We start from the raw sequence: 14797 nt of genomic DNA on the forward strand, positions 1-14797 counted from the left end.
CTGTTGTCTTATTTTATTAAAAACATATCATATAATTGTTAAAAATATTTTTACATTTTTAACTATGATACGATATGTAATATACGATATGTAATAATACGAATATTTGGCAACAGTATGTTCTTAATTGTAATTAACTAAATTGTCGTAGGAATTAAACAATTTTCCGTTCTAACAGATGCAGGTCGACTCTCAAAAAACTCGAAGTATGCATATTTTTCTCACTGTTATAACTGACAGAAAATATGCCTTTGTCAAAAAGTATACCAACTCAAATGACTTATAAAAAAATTACATTCCCACAATTTTTGAAAAAATTAAAAAAAATATTAAAACCACATAAAATAACTCTGTATTTACTAATAATATAAAAAATTCACAAATAACTAAACAAAATTTTTTTCAAAACATTCACATGATGCTACAAAATAACGTCATATATAGAATATCATGCAGCTGCCAACCGAATAACCAATACATAGGAGAAACTATAAAGAATCCTAAAAATCATACTAAAAGAACATTCACGTGCAATTAAATTTAATTACAGTAATTCTGCTGTAGCCGTACATTGCAATAACGAAGATTGCGAAATCTCACTTAATAATATAAAAATACTTAGAATAGATAAATATAGTATAAAAAAATTTATATGAACATCTTTAAATCATAGAAACAAAAACTTATAAAATGAACTTAAACAACGATCTAACCATTGGTGACATGTGAAAACTCCTCCTCTATAGCAGGTAGTATCGAAATGTGATTCCATCTCGCCTCCTCTTTCCCGGTATCCACATTCTGGTGAAGGCATTCCGCTTTTTACAGTGGCCACTGCTCTCCCATATAGATACAACTTCATTCTACAAAAGCAACTGCATACTCAAAGATGATCCGAACTCTGCAACAACAATAGTAAACTGATTGCTAAGTCAATTACCAAACATGCATGATGTTAATTGTAACTAACTATCAACCATGTAAGTTATTTTTATAAAAAATTGTTAAAATATCATATTTATTAAACTGTATAATGTAACTCATATCTACCTCTTTTTTTTGTAAAGTGTTAGGACTGAAAACGAGTCATTAATACCCGAAATTCATTTCGTTTAATAAACTATACATAAACCAATTGTTCTTTATGTGATATGTTACTAAGGAAAAAAGCTGCTAGCTTCTAATTTTTTAAAGTCTAGGAAAATATGACGATCTGGCAAAAATTAACAACCAAAGATTTTATATTTTTGAAATAAAAAAACACTAAAACGTCGAGAGATTCAAAAAATTTTGAGGATTGTTTTTTATATGTATAAATGTCAGGAAGTGAGAGTGTTCAAAGACGATTTTTTTCGCTCTGAAATTTGGCAAAGAGATTTGGTCGTTAGAGTATTGACAATATTACATTTTCCGGGTTAAAAGTCGATGAGGTGGAGAGACGAAGTGATTCGTATGACAAATCTTGACTATAGTCGGACTAAATAACGATTTCCCGCTTAACTAGCATTCTCACTTTTTCATGATCCCTATTTATACACTCAAAATTCAGCAACATGCCATTTTATAATAATTAAAAATATAAAAAGTTATAAAATAAAATATCGTAACATATAAAACTACACACGCAATATAAAATTATACCGAGAAAGTTAGAAAACTCGTTGCAGAATTTTTTTATTTTTCAGGTCGGAATATTAAAACTTCATAAACATAGCAGTAATATAATTATTTTATTAGCTTAATGTGTGCAGTACAGATTAAAAATTTCAAGTACATATTTTTAGTATAGATAATAAAAGCGTATACAATCAAATCTTCAAATAACAGACATCTCTAATTATTATCAATTAAACATTTATTTGAAAAAAAACGCATACAATTAAACATTAAGTAAGTAGTTAAGCCAAAGAACAGATATGTTATACATCATCTCTTGTCTTTTATGGTCGTCAAGAGCTACTATGCTATGGTGCCCCGTGGTACTTTGTGACATGCATTTACAATGTGATGTGGTAAGTAATGATATATATTTGTTTATATTCGAAAAATAATGCCTTCCGGGAGAACTTTTTATGGATAACTGGCCCCTATTCAGGCGTTAAAGACGTGGAGAAAACCCGGAAAACTCCACGTGGCCAGCTGGTCTTGGCGAAAAGCAAACCAAAAACCGAACTCGCAGTATATGAGGGAGACAAGCCTATTTCATTTCACTTTCCACATATTAACCATGATCATTTTCAAGAACATTTTTACGTTATATTCAAAGTTTTAGATTTTTGATGAAGAATTTAAATAACGAAGCTGATGTGCTTAGATTATAATAAATGCACAAAAGCTTCTTCGAATGTATTATAACTCTTTATATTCCGGCTCTTTTGAAAAACTGTTATATATTTGTTTAAGCCTTACACTGTATTGTTTAAGCAGTGCATTATACAGGTCTTCGTTGGAATTTCCTAACTAATAGAATTTTCATTAATTTTTTTCATATCTAATTTTTAAATTGTAGTTCTTCTGTAGTTATTTAGTGCTAATAAAATAACGTTANGTTTAAGCAGTGCATTATACAGGTCTTCGTTGGAATTTCCTAACTAATAGAATTTTCATTAATTTTTTTCATATCTAATTTTTAAATTGTAGTTCTTCTGTAGTTATTTAGTGCTAATAAAATAACGTTAATAATAGGGTAAAATCATAACTTATCAATTTTCGTTTCCAAATTTATAAAATTTTAACATACATCTACATAACATTATATGATGGATATGTAAGGTATCTATAAACATTTTCCTATTTTAATTCATTTATAGCCTGAATTAATAGATATATCGGGGTGCATCAATTGTCAGCCGAGATAATATTTTACTAGGTGTTTTCTAGAGTTGTCTCTGGCTAGTTGGATGCAAACAGTACAATTACAATGAATTCATGATGTGGCTTTGCAATTCCCTGATATAAACTACCGTTTTTACATAAACAATAATAAGTTTATACCGCTTTTTTTATAGTTCATGCGCGAATTGCGAATGCAAATTAATGATACCCACGCTGACCATCATTTAATTATACAAATTGTGGTAGTAAATACAATACAACGTGAGTTTTATCTATCGTGAAGAAATCAACTCGAGTTGAATGTGCACTGTAATGTGAACATCGAGAAAACAAAATCTAAACAATTTCTGCATTACAACAGTTATATAACATAAGTTGATTGAATTGTGATTGAATGTTTACTTCGGAACAACGTTCTTTCGTATATCTGTGTATTTTACTATAGGATTTATGGAAAATTTATCGTTTTGCATCCAGCTATAACTTTTAACGCTTTAGATTACGAATTCACATGCAAACAAATCAATGACTTAACTGTAAATTTCTTAAACTCTGTTTTATCACATTTTATATGTTATTGTTTTTCAAAATATAATATAAGAAAAAAGTTAATAAAAACTAGAAACTATTTTAACAAATACAGGATTATTACGAAAATTTTCAAATAAGATACGATATTAATTAACAAAATTACACTGCCTTACTCTGCATTTTCTTTTTTTAGTCTTATTGATCTTGTTCACTATAATTTCTGCAAGAAATACAAGAAAAGAGATAATATATCCTGTAATTAATAAATAGAGTAGACCCATAATATCATCTACTTCCAGGGGTTCATTATCTGTATCGATCTTATGGTCTTCATGGAACAGGACCTTTCTTGTGTTTTCTTCAACAAGGTCTCTCTTAATTTTCTCAGGTATTCCACTTTGTGCAATAATATTTACCCTGTTAAATATAAATATATACAATTAAATTTCTGTGCGTATAGAGTACATTACTTGATTAATGCAATATATTAAAGTTATTTGAGTTACTTAAATTGTTTAAAATGTATTTTAATAATCATATTGTTAAATATTTTGTACTTTTCGATTACATTATTTATTTAATAAACGAACTAAATAAAAAAGTTACTGGCAAACCTTGATAATTACAGTAATCTATACATTCAAAATACATGGTACTGCACTTTCTATTAGTAATGCTCATCAGGAAACATTTAAATAGTTTTTTTATTTTGTAAATGTTATGAAAAGATTAAATCAAAAGCAAACATATTTTTTTATATATTTCATAAAATTGAAATTTCATAAATTTCATGTATTCAGACTGCCGTATGCAGTTTCAATTCTAACACTCTTATCATAGTGTTTTCCTTACTCAGCATTAACACAGTATAATCGCTGGATTTTTTTAAAGGAGCATACTTGCAAAGGCGTGAGTTTTTAAATCTGCGTTGTTTTTTTTTCAAATATGCAATCTATATCATTATAAAAAGTACTTAGTCGAATAAATATGATAAAACTCGATTTTAAGATGCATCACACTTTCCAACCGAATGACACAATTAATTGACCAAAATCAATGCAACTTGAAATTTTGTTACGTGAAAAAAAACTAGAAACTAAACAACACTATTCCCTGTGGGTGTGGCAAATTTGTACTTTATTTTGGTAACATGTTACGACATAGCTTTCAAATTAATCCCAACTAAATATATTACCCTGTAGGAGAGTACTCTTGGTAAATCTTGTTATATCGATTATTATAAATTATTTGCTAAGTTTGTTAAGATCTAAGCAATGAAATTGTTTTACTAAAGTGTAAATTGAAATTAGTAACATTTAATTTATTGTAGCATATATCACCATAGTTAACTTTCTATCTTGTTTTTTCACAGAATTTGAATAATTATATGTTTATTTAATGAGAAATGTATAAGTGATTTCTAAAATTCATATTGGTTCAAGTTAATGACCAACAATAAAATCTTTACTATAAAATATTTCGAAAGAAATAATTTGCATTAAATTAAGAATCAACTTCTGTGTTAATTAATAAGTATCAGATATTGATTGCTTATTTGTGGCAAATTTCTTCTGGGTTGGTTTTTATGTGTTAAACATGTCACCTTTGTGCTAAACAGTGTTATAAAAAGTACATATTTTGGTCTAACAATACCAAAAGCTTGCTATAATAGTTGTTAAATTCGTAACTATTTATATTTAGTGCACCGAAAAACAATTAACACAAAAAAAGGCGTTCTGTCATTATGTGAAAAATATAAAATAAACACTACATATTACCAGATATATTAAGTTAATGCGATAACATCATTAAGAAATGTGTTGATTAATTTATTTGAAATCAACTGAGAATCAACAGCCGACGTTAATCTTTAGTCCAGTCTTTAAACAGACTGCAACTACCACAGTTCAGTGGCATTATCCACTGATAAATTGTGAAAAAAAAAAACATTTTTTATGCTTACATTTTAGAGATTTCTTCAGCATAATTCACTTTCACTAAATTCATTTGTACGAATAGGAAATTCGTATAAAGTATGTCTTTTGAGATGAAGACCTTTTCTTTTTGTTGTTCGGTCAAGCTGGATTCAATTTTCTGTCTACTTGCTAACACGGCGTAAGTTCCACTAAGTACTTTCTCAATTTGTTTGTCATTACCCAACTCCATATACTTTCGAACATTTTCACTAAAGATGTAGTTCATTTCATGTTTTTTTAATTCTATCTTGTAAAAAGGCTACAAATATATAAATAAATGAAATTCATATATATTATAATACACACTTAGCTTTATTATTTTTCAAAAAGCTAACCTGACGATTGCATCTTAATAACGTTTTAAAAATTATGTTTAAACATGTTTAATTATAATTAATTTGAAAATATTTTAATCATGTTCTAACTGTATTCGGTGTAAATTTGGTGTATATTTATGACGGCTACTCTTATAAATATAAAAATAATAAAAAGAGTTCTGTGTTTTACGAAAAATTAGAAAAATACGTTATTATTTGTAGTTGGCGTTTTATATACGGTGTTTATTGACATAATGCAGAAATATCTCATCTATTTGCTTCATTAATAATGCTCATAACAATTTGCACTCACGGTAGATTTTCCTTTGTTGAACTGCCTTCATTTCTATCTCATTACGTATCTAAATATACTACTGAATACTCCCCAATATCACATTAAACATTTTTAGAATTAATTTTATCTTTTAAATTAATAAGTGAAACTATTTTTAAAAAATGATACAAACATTCATGTTACATCGGTTAAAATAATGACATTCTTCGCTCGTTGAAAAGTAAGTTATGTTATGACGTCCTGCTTTCACTGATTGAATCAATTCTTGAAATGTTTCAGGAATGGTTTCAGTTCCAGGATTAACCATGAAAGAAGGCAAAGTGCCGACGTATGCTGATGTCAGGACAAATGCAATCAGGATCCAACAGCCAACGAGAATACGAAACGTAGTGAAAATATAATTATCTATTGTTGTGTCTGAAAAATTAAAATAATAAGAAATGGAAATTAGTGGTTTAGTAATTACGAGAAGAATAAAATCATCTTAGTTTTAGTAATTATCGATTCGTTATTAAATAGAAATACAGTCTATTTGTGTCATGTGTCAGCAGGTTCAGAAAAACTGAAAAAATATCAAATATGCAATCATAATTCACAGAAAATGATTTCAGTATTCCACCCGTACACATTATTCTCGTTTAATATACAGTCTATAAAAATTCACGTCATGCACAGTATAATAATTCTCACCTTGTCGAACAAAGTGTCTCAATATAATCCAAAATAAGGTGGAAAATTTTGGAATCTCCTTCCTTCGATATTCACTTCCTTTCTTCATTATTCCATACAAAGTTATCAAAACGACAAAGAAAGAAAAAGGAATACAAATCCAAGTCTGAAATACAAAATTTTCACAATTATATTGTATTTTTAAAAATATAAATGTTTTTATAATACAGTCAAACTTGCAATAACGACCATCTGTAAATAGTAGCGATTTGGTCAGGTGTGTTTTTCTGTATATAAAATCACATTCAAACAAAGACCACTTCATAAATAGTTTCATGTTTACTTGAGTGGCTGTTGTTGAGAAATTCTACGTTATATTATTTTAAAAAGTTCTAAAATTATAAAAACCTATATCATAGGCTTTATTGTTCTGGTGAAAAAAATGGAATTTTTTTTGTATTATAGACTAGCTTTTACTCGCGAAATTTGTAATTTGATAGAAATAATCTTTTCTCGATACTTCACTAAGATTTTCAACATTAGTTGTTACTATATAAACACAAATTCGCATCTAAAATAATACAATAGTAGACGTTCTTCAGGTTAAACCATAATCTTTTCCATCTTCGCCCCCTGCAGAAGAATTTCAAAAAAATCTTTTCTTATCGTGCATTCTCATGACATACCCTAACTGTGTACCAAATTTCACATCTTTAACTTCAGCGGTATGCTCTAAGTAATGATGAATCACTCAGAAGATGTAATTTTATACAGTAGACCCCCCTATAATGGGGTAGATACATTTCGTGTTTTTATGAGTTTTGTATTGTATGAGTAACTTAAATACATGAGCCAATCATAGCCCGGAACGTGTGCAGTTTAGGGACTACAGCTGTTTGAGAAATTTTCTTCCATAAAATTAATCAATTCTAGACTAATTCGACTCAAAATTTTTAAAACATGTTTAAATTTTCAGGAATAATCCATATAAACTATGAAATGAACAAAAAATTGTAGGATTACTTACCGAGTGTGCACTGTTTGATGACACTATTGCATAATCTTGTTTTTTGTTGCAAAGCGGCGCATCCAATGGCAGGCATGTGTTTTCTGATAACTTATTTTTTTGGTCAAAATTCTCTGAACTTTGAAGATATCATGTTACACACCGTTACGTAAAATTCGGTAGTTAAGGCCACTTTTGACATAAATTTTTTTTTTCCATTTTTGGAATGTTTTTTAGGTCCCCAAAGATTTTCAAAATTTTTTGTCTACGCGAAAAAATTTTATCGAGATTTTAATGAGCTTTTGATAAGGCTCGATTAAGGCTTAATTGTTTTTTAATGGAAGTTCTTTTATCAAATTTATTTCATTGTTCGTAAGTTGTAGCGCACGGATTTGACTCCAGTAAAGTTATTTAAAGCTGCTTTCTGATGTCAAAAACGACCATTAAAAGTCTTTTAGTTTTTTAATTAATCGATTTTTCTATACATTAATCAAATTAATAAGGGGGTCGAAATTCGCAATTAAAATCATAATTTTTTAAAAATATTTAAAAATATCCGTGTTGGTCATATTCACCCTACTTTAAACCATTGTTGTCCCGAGACGTATATGAGAATGTCCCGGAAAATCCGACTCCAGCTATGTTCAAGGTCATCCAACTGTGTAAACAATGACTCATTGGTGTTAAATTTCACAAAAAGGCGAGACAAAGGTTAATATATTTTGAAGATTTTTCTTGAAAATTAACGCATTTCTTTCGTTTTTTTTCAGTTTTAAGTATTTTTAATGTATATTTTAAGCTTAATTACATCATAATGAAAATCAGTCAGGCGTGCAATAAAAACGGCGTTTTTTAAAAGCCCACTCATTATTATTACTTAAGTAAATTCTTCATTTGAATTGAAAAAAGTGTTTTTTTCGATTTTACAAATTTGGCAAATATTGATTCCTAAATGGCAGCTTTTCTCTGGATAGCCAACTTTACAGGGGCTACCTGCAGCCTGCAACGGTGGCTTTTCTTCATGATTCGCTAGGGTGCAGGAAAGCTGCCATTTGTCGGTTTACTTTAAAAATAATTTTAAAACAAAAACATGACGAAACATAAAATAAAGATAAATTTATTGATTTAAAAACATATATTAAATGATTACAATAATAAAATACAATATTACAGTAGAGCGTCGTTTATCCGAATCAATTGGGAACAGGGATGGTTCAGATAACTTATTTTTCGGATAACGAATCATGTACGAAAAAATATATTAATTTATCCCATGTTGAAATTTCTCTCCGTTGCGTGTCGCTTCGCGTTGAATTTTCGTCGATGTTAAGCCTAACGAAGACTATTGTATCGTTAAAAATTATTTTTTTATTTTGTACAAACAAAATAAATATATTGAAAAATATAAAAACAATAAAAAATTATACTTCAGNCGGGATATATCACGCAATTTTTCTTGAAGATCCTTTGCATTTATAACTGATTCATTTTCGACCGAAAGTATTGACTGGAGACTGGTACAATAATTTTCTAGCGTTTTTTTTTCATCTAAATCCTTGAGTTTTAAAATTTTATCCCCTTAACGACCATTGCAATAAAAAAGGCGTTTTTTGAAAGCCCACTCATTTTTATTTCTTAAAAAAATTCTTCATTTCAATTGAAAAAAGTGGTTTTTTCGATTTTTCAAATTTGGCAAAAACTGGTTCCTAAATGGCAGCTTTCCCTCTGGATAGCCAACTTTACAGGGGCTACCTGCAGCCTGCAATGGTGGCTTTCCTGCATGATTCGTTAGCGCGCAGGAAAGATGCCATTCGTCGGTTAGCTTTAAAAATAATTTAAAAACAAAAACATGACAAAACATAAAATAAAAATAAATTTATTGATTTAAAAACATATATTAAATGATTACAATAATAAAATACAATATTATTTACACCATTGAAAAATAATAATGTGATATAAAGTAATACATTTACGCATAAATAAATACTATAAAATAAGTGAATAAAAATTAAAATTACATAATTATTTATAAAAATATATATCTATATATTATTTAAAGTTAAAAGTAAGAAACGTATCAAAAAATAGTTTAACATAATGATGAAATATTGATGTAAAATTTTTACATAAAATTCTGTTTTTAAATAATAAAAGTAGATTTTAAAAATATTTTTGCACTGTGTGGTATATTTGTAAACAGGGTGCTGCACACAAAGGCACATCGCAATCTTTGCAATAGTACCTCGTTTCTTTTCTTATTTTTTTCCCTGCACCGTCATGCTTAGTTTTGCATACGGCACAATGTGTAGTGAGAGCTTTTTTCTGTCGGTCACCGGAAGAAGGACCGAGAAATCTCTTTCTGTAAGTCTAAGTGGACCTGGAATTCTCGGACCAGAAGTTGTCAGCTGACCATGTCTTGTCTCCCTCGTTTTGGTGTGATACTCCACTATAATTCTTTTTATAACGTTAATTCTAAACTTCAGATAATGATGATCCATTACCTCACCATTTTTTGATACAAAACAAAAGCATTAAACGTACAAATATCCAATAAATGAAAAAATACTTTTTTGTAAAATTTTTTCCTCTTTTTCTCGCCACTGGATAATCTCGAAGATGCTGTGCGAAATTACGTAGTATAGTCGATTATTGTAAAAATTGTCGAAATAAGACAAAAATAATATTTCTTATATATTAAATAGGTTGCGGCCGACTTTCACGTTTTCACCGCGAAAACGTGTACGTCGGATGTTCAGCGCCGCTTTCCTGTACGCCTAGAAGTTCGACAATGGTGTTTGTATAGTCAGTGGAATCATGCTTGACATTCCAAACTTCGTTGTCAAACTTCTAGGCTTACAGGAAAGAGGCGCTGAACGTCCGACGTATACGTTTTTGCGTTCAAAACGTTGGCCGCAACCTCTCTATTATCACTAAGAAAACTTGTGTGGACTTCAACCCTCAGATGACTCATCCACTCCCTACTAGGAGAGTAATTAGAAAAGTAGTGTAAATAATGGCAATATCTTCTTACTTGCTGTAGCTAAAAAGCTGTGGTTTTTGTTTTCGAACAAAGGATGTGTGTGACTAATAAATCTACGATATTTTTAGCGAATTTATATAAATAAATATTTTCTGTTTTGTTCGGAAATTTCAAATTTAATTATAATTTTAAATTCATGATAAACAAAATACAAAACTACGGTAAACTGTAATATGATTTTACTAGAAAACCAAAAAAACAGAGTGAATGTACAACGAATTTGAAGGGAGATGCCACATTTGAAACAATACTTGCATCCGTAAAAGTGCTTTTCCTGCAAAACATCGTGTTTTTGAAAGAAAAAAGCAGAGTTTTTATAAAAATTCTGTATATAAACATTTTTCATTACATTATTATCAGAAAAAGGTTTTATCTGTCCTGCATTGCTTGACCCACACTACCCCCTGGAGTTTCTTATAAAGAGAGAAATAGTATATTGTAAACGGAGACATTTTACACCCCGAGGCTCTAGAAGGGTGCAGTTCGTTTAGTACAGAAGACAACAAATTACTTTACATTATAAAATCTGCAAATAAAACCTATCGATTTATTTTTATTCTATGTTTTTTCGAAAATAAATTTACAATAATTCAAATAATTCAAATATGCAATAATACATGTAAATATTATTGTAAATTTGTGTTTTATAGATAAAATTAGATCAAATGGTTTTAGATAAAAATAAAATAATAAAATAGTAATTGCAACAAAATATTCAACAATCTTGTACAGAACAATCGATATATAAAGATAAGAAAAAATTACTCTAGACAATCCTGTTATTTTATGTTTTCTTCTGGGATTTGACAATTGCATGCAGGAGTGTCAAAGAACTTTTATTATAAAAGTTTTTTAAATAAATATTTTTACACAAATACAAAAATTTCTGTATATAACAGTAATACTTATTCTATAATAGTTTCTAGCTTTATATGTCGACATAAAAAACTTTACAATAAGCTCCCACAAAAACTCAAAATAATTTATAATACACCATTTCATAAAATAAATTTATAAAAATTTTAGTATAAAACTTTATTTATTTTATAATGTATTATTTAGAAACTTATTATTTTTCATTTAACACAATACTGGCAAAGAGACACTGGATACAAACTTCAGTACAGAAACATAGCTGGACAACCTTGAAAAGATCTGATTGTAAATTTTCGCGGGTTGTTCCCAACAACAGCCTGAGGGGAAGTAGGTTTTCTACACATGTCTGAACTAGTTACTGCAAATACTTGATTGTATTATTTTTTGATAATTTTTTTATTTTCTTGTTGTTACTTATATTATATGCTAAACTTAACCTCATTAACCTAACATTGTTTTTTTGTGTTTTACAGGAAAACTGCCACAAAAAATTAAAAAACTTTTAATACACCAATTTATGAAAAATAGATTTCTCAAATATTTTAACATATAACTTAATTTCTTATATTACATATCATTTAAAAACAAATTGTCTTTCACATAAAAAGAATCACGACAGATCACGTGACATGCGCCGTAGTTCTGTGTAGTTAGCGTAATGTCCTTGATAACAGCTCTTTATGGCCATTTGCGAGATATTCTCATGCAAATCACAGGAAACGACCGGTTTAGGGACAGATGTGCATCAGTTACCATAAACATTCAAATACATCACGAAATTTTCGATCATGTATACACCTTCAATATGTGGGAACCGCAAAAATTGTCCAAAATTAAAACTTTTATTGGGTGTATAATTTCAAAATTTTCTGATGCCATAAACAACATCCAATAGAGTGTAAAATAAGCTTTGCCCGAGTTATCTCGTCCATAGGGAGAATAGAAACGAACTTTGAAAATTGGACGAGTTATGTCGTCAATGGGCATACCGAATGCGTCACACTTGATGAGTTATCTTATCAATGAGATTAAGCATTGTGTGTTAAATATAAAATGTTCAAAAAACAATGTTTTTTATACTGTATAATTGCTAATATGTGTCCAACAGTTAATACTAACAAAAATTCCATATATTTGTATAGGAAATATTTAAAATATTTAATTATAAATAGTTTAAAATTTCCCGTAAGTGTTAAAAATATTCCAACATTTAAAAAAATAATTGTTTAAATATTCCAGTATATGGATATAAAAACAAACTAATTTATCCAATTTATATAAGCAAATTTCAATTTAAAAAAGAAATAAATTTGTTTTTATATAAATTTCATTATTTTTTAATTAGAAAAAGACTAATGTCAGATAAATCTTCAGCAAGAAAATTTTGTAAAAAATGTTTAAATGGTGTTGAAAAAGAATGTACTTTAAATGAGCATCTCAAATTTCGTTTTAATCATAAATATCAAAGAGTATCCACTGTGAAAGAAAAAGAAGCAACCACCAAATTTCATTCTTATGAAAAGTCATTATTTCACCCAATCTGCATATATGCAGATTTTGTGTTAATTTTGGAAAAGAATTCTTCAAATGAAATAGATCCTAAAGAAAGTTTTACTAAAATTGTTGAAATTCATAAACCTATATGTTATTCGATTATAATTATTGAGAACGAGGATAATATAATATATGCTAATTTTTATTGTGGTGATAATGCTGTTAATAATTTGTTAATTGATATTCAACACCAGTTAAATAATTTGCTAGATAAAATAAATCGTTATGTTGAAATTAATTTAAATACTGTTTCTAATAATTCAAGACATTTATGTCATATTTGCAAAGAAAAATTTGATAATGTTGATATGAGTGTAATAGATCACGATCATTTAACAGGATTTTTTAGAGGGTGGGCTCATAATAAATGCAATTTAAATTATAGACTAAAAACGTTTATTTTAATTATATTACACAATTTTTCAGGTTATGATTAGCATTTAATTTTTAAAAATATATTTTTTAAATTATTTTAAAAAATTAGAATTACACCCATACCTCGCTATACCACCGCTCTTTATACGGCATTTTCGCTATAACGGCCCTCTTCAAGTAAGGCACGTTTTCGATTTACGGCCTAAAATGTTTCGCTATAACGGCAAAAAAAACTTTTTTTCGATGTCGATATATCTAACTGTTGCCAATCTTGCGCAAGCGCAATCTCGATGCACACACTTTTCTATTTTTTTTTGTTTATGAGCGTTATTCAGTGTGTGCTCATAAAGCGGCTGGTTTAGACTTGTCTGTGAGTGTTTTATGTACATATTTATAACATCAAGGATGCTGTTGACAACATCAGTGAATAATGAAAGGAATTAAAATTAACAACAATGAACCATGTTTGGAAAAAAATATGGCCAGAATGTGTAAAAAGTACTGATGCAGAGGTTAATTTCCTTCCTGAAATCAGGCAAAACATTTTGGATCTAGCACATGATCTCGGCTTTGAAGGTTTGAACGAACGTGATGTGCTTGATTTACATGAAGCTGATAGGGAACCCCTTTCATATGAGGAACTCATTCAGTTGCAAGCAGAACCGGCATTTGATGAAGAGACAGAGCTTGTTGTATCCAAACAGCTAACATCAAAAAATTTTTTCGAAAGCTTTTTCCAGTTTTGAACAAGGAATAAACATTCTCCTTGAAAACGATCCTGACGTCGAACATAGCGCTAAAGTTTCTCGAGGAATTAATTGAGCCATTAGCTGTTATAAATCACTGAAGAACGAAATAGACAAGAAGGCAAGACAAACAACGGTGGACAATTTTTTTAAGCCAGGCCCATCCTTACCAGCGAAAAATGATGACGACAGTGATTTGCAGGTTACCATTTCTTCATCGTCTTCAGATTAAAGCCATTTAAAAAAAAATTATGTATGTAAACATACACATATTTTATGTAACATGAAGTTGTTTCATTTTTGTTTATAGATTATTGTTGGTTTTTGGAGTCTGTTATTATTTTATGTACAAATGTATGTACTTCTTATGTATGTAGTTTTGATTTAAATGAAATAAAAAGATAAAATGCATTTTGAATGATAAACCATGTTACATATTTAACAAATTTGGAACCGATCCCATTGAATTTGTATGAATTTGTATTAGAATAATTGATTCCTTATACGGCTTTTCGCTTTGCGGCCAAGTTTCGTGGAACGTATCTAGGCCGTAAAGCGAGGTATGGGTGTATTT

This window comes from Centruroides sculpturatus, unplaced genomic scaffold, assembly GCF_000671375.1.
Source record: "Centruroides sculpturatus isolate CEXI.00-Female unplaced genomic scaffold, Cexi_2.0 scaffold2045, whole genome shotgun sequence".
Taxonomy (NCBI): Eukaryota; Metazoa; Arthropoda; class Arachnida; order Scorpiones; family Buthidae; genus Centruroides; species Centruroides sculpturatus.